The 3702-nt window shown below is 43.0% G+C and overlaps 1 long non-coding RNA gene across 1 annotated transcript; it reads right to left on the bottom strand.

Annotated features, from left to right (window-relative positions):
• Nucleotides 1–491: 491 nt before the first annotated feature.
• On the bottom strand, nucleotides 492–2844 carry LOC309358816. Its single transcript, XR_014163635.1, has 3 exons — nucleotides 2723–2844; nucleotides 2208–2356; nucleotides 492–1140 (listed from the first exon to the last, which is right to left on the bottom strand). It is a non-coding gene; the product is annotated as an uncharacterized lncRNA (long non-coding RNA).
• Between the last annotated feature and the right edge of the window lie 858 nt (nucleotides 2845–3702).

Raw genomic sequence — 3702 nt, 5'->3', positions numbered from 1 at the left:
GGGACCTTCTGTATGGAAAGCAGGTGCTCTAACATTGGGTGTCTTTCGACACCCAGCTCCTAGCAGCTGCAGCCGACATGATCAGGGATGATGAGACCTGGACTCCAGCAACATCTGGATGGACATAGGCTCCCCATTCCTGCCAAAAGTAATAACTAGTGCAGGGTGAAACCATTGGTTCATCTAGCCCAGTACCAACTGGGAGCAGCTTTCAAAGGTTTTGGGCTGGGGATCTTTCCCAGCCCTACCTGGCATCATCCAGACTGGTCCCCTAAACACATAACAGTACTTTCCTGCGAACATATTTCTTTGGGTAAATGGTCACATATTGATGTGGAAATGGGGTGGACTGAACTTAAGACTGGACAAATTATTATTATTGTTATTATTTAAATTTTATTTATACTTTTCAGATATATACATTTCATATACATTTTACAATCATTTTGACATTTTAAAACTTGACTTCCTTTCCCCTCTTAAATTTATTTTTAATATCTACTGCATATCCAAATTATCTTACCTTACACATTTATTTATCTTCTTTAAATATATACTCTTATGTAACTGCAGGTTATTACAATAATCCTGCCAGTGTTTTTATCTGTTTACAATTTATCTGTAAATATTCAATAAACAATTTCATTCTTTTATAAAAAGTTTGTTATCTTGATTTCTTGTTCTACCGGCAAGTTTCGCCATTTCTGCATATTCCAAAAGTTTTTGTATCCGTTCTTCTTTATATTTTTGGGCAAGTAGCATTCTTGCTGGTGTGGTTGCATATATGAATAAGTTTCTATACAATTTAGGTAGCTCTATCCCTATAATTCCCAAGAGAAAGGCTTCTGGTGTTATTTATTTCAATTTATTTTTACAAACATCATTTTAGACATCCTTTTCATTTCATTGTATATCATTTCCCAGTAAGCCTTAACCTTACTACAAGACCACCTGGACAAATTATAAACAGGGAGAAAGCCAAATGGATAGGTCCAGTCAACTCTAAATTTATGTGTGCCAATGAGCAAGCTCCCTTTGCTGGAGATCTTGGTGTTGCATAGCTTTAAAAGGCATCTGAAGCACTTGTAAATGTTTCCAAAGCACACATTCCAATTACTGCCAGGGGTTTATGAGCGGCTCCTAAAAGTGTTTTAAAATCATTAGTTTGGTTGCATATCCTCACAGAAAGCAGGTCACCAAATGGTCCCTGTCACACATGACTTCGATTGCAAGGAGATGCCCATTTATCCACTGAAGGGGACACATTCTTAGGAAGGGTCTAATCCAGGGGTCGGCAAAGTTTTTGTGGCTTGGGCCGGTTCACGGTCCCACAGATGCTGCAGTGGGCCAGAGTACGCATGCACGCATGCGCAAACACTATTTTCGGCGCTCCTTCCAGCACAGAGGAGGCGTGCACAGCTTCCCATTGGCTGCAGGAGCTTCCTGCAGCCAATGGGAAGCTGGCCAGCATCGTGGAAGGCGGTCCTCACTTTGCTCTGTGCCAGTTTAGCGCAGCGCATGGGAGCCAAGCGAGCGGGAAGTGGGGGTCCCTGAGCAGGCAGCAGGGGTCCATGGGCTGCTTGTGGCCCATGGGCCTTAGGTTGCCGACCCCTGATCTTATCTGAATACAGGACAGGGATGACGACAACGACACATAGGGGAAATTGCATGTGAAAATGCATATCGTCGTAAAAATAACATACAAAAAGGCATCATATCAAGGGAAATAACTTGCGTAAAATCACATACAAAAGTATGTATAGTTCTATGACTGTGAGTTGTTTTAAAATGTTTTTAACACTGTGCTGTGTCTTAGTTGCTGTAACCCGCCCTGGGTGAGGAGTTGGAAAATGCACACTAAATGCTTTTTCGTGATGGTGCTCTTTTTATGTTTTACTCTTAAAAGATTGCAAAACCAGTGCAGAACTGTGCTAATCGCAGATGGAACTGAAAGATATGCCTATGCGAAAGAGAGGAAAAGGTTGCAGGATCTGTGCAAGCCTCCTTGTGAAGCCCATAAAATAGTGACTGTATTCTATAAAACATCTTCCCTAAAAGAAAAATCAAAGGAACTACTGTGCTTTGCTAAACGGGCGTCACATTTTTATAGGGGGCTGAGTGCTTGAATGCAACGCAAGCCCCAAATCATAGGCCAGAAAAAGAAAAGATGCTAGTAAGCGTATTTTTAGAGAATCTGTAATTAGTACCTCAAGTCCCCAAAGGTGGCTCAGGCTGGCCTTGGCTTTAACTGAGAAAGCATATATATAACTGCTCCAGCTTTCACATTGATCTCAGAAGATACGCTCATCGTGTTCTACCAAGAGAACAAGGTAAGTGCACTCTGGTGGTGGGAGACCTGGAAGAGGTGCAGAGTTTGGAAACAAAATTAATTGAGGGTTTGGAGCCCCTAACCTACAAGGAAAGGGTAAATTGTGTGGGGATGTTTTGTAGTATGGGGCACACACACAGAGAGAGAGACAGCGCTGCTGGAGCAGACCAATGGTCCATCTAGTCCAGCATCTTCTTCTCTCAGTGGCCAACCAGATACCCCAATGAGAACCTGCAAGCAGGACCTAAGCACAAGAGCACTCCTGCTTCCTCTGGCTTCCAGCGACTGATATTTATAAGCATTACTGCCTCCAACCATGCATGGTTACAATGCATGGAGCATGCTGAGAGGCAGAGCATAGCCATCATAGCTAGTAACCATTGATAGCCTTACCCTCCATGAAACTGTCCAGTCTTCCTTTAAAGTCATCCTCTTTGGGGAGTGAGTTCTATAGCTTAACTATGCACTGCATAAAGAGGTCCTTTCTTTTATCTGTCTCAAATCTTCCAGCATTCTGAATTCTAATGTTATGAGAGAGAGAGAGAGAGAGAGAGAGAGAGAGAGAGAGAGAGAGTTTTCTTTATCCACTTTCTCCATACCTATTTCTTGCCTTTTTAGATTAGAGTCCCAAATACTACAACCATTCCTCATAGAGCTGTTCTATTCCATCACATTAGTCATTTGAGTTGCTATTTTCTGAACCTCCATCTACTTCTGGGTACAGTGGTACCTCGGGTTACATACGCTTTAGGTTACAGAGTCCGCTAACCCGGAAATATTACCTCGGGTTAGGAACTTTGCTTCAGGGTGAGAACAGAAATTGTGCAGTGACGGCACAGTGGCAGCAGGAGGCCCCATTAGCTAAAGTGGTGCTTCAGGTTAAGAACAGACCTCCAGAACGAATTAAGTTCTTAACCTGAGGTACCACTGTACCTGGTGATGTGGAGACAATCAGAGGAGGGATGTTGCTGTCATGATCTGCTTGTGGGCTTTGCACTCGTTGGCCACTGTTTGAAGAAAGGGTAATTGACTAGTTATTATTCTGATCCATCAGTGGTCTTCTTGTGTCTTTTGATGGGTCCGTCAGCAGTTCTTAGCCACGGCAGCTAAAGGGAGCCCACAAATTCAGAGCCAGCCTTCTTGTAAACATCAGGTGTCAGGGACATAGGAGAGAGGAAGGTTGTTGCCTTAATTCGTTGTGGGTTTCCTATGGACATCTAGTTGGGTATTGTGGGGAAGAGGATGCTGAACTGTCTGAACCTGGGGTCTGATCCAGCAGAACTCTCCTTGGGTTACTTTGTGTTCTTAAATTGCCTAATGTGAATGATGATGATGATATTGTGAAAGTGAGTCCCCTGCATTAATGTCATTGA

The sequence above is a fragment of the Podarcis melisellensis genome (genome assembly GCF_964234715.1).
Source record: "Podarcis melisellensis genome assembly, chromosome: 16".
NCBI classification, from domain to species: domain Eukaryota; kingdom Metazoa; phylum Chordata; class Lepidosauria; order Squamata; family Lacertidae; genus Podarcis; species Podarcis melisellensis.
Note: the sequence above shows the minus strand (reverse complement) of the source record. Positions and strands in the feature narration are given on the sequence as shown.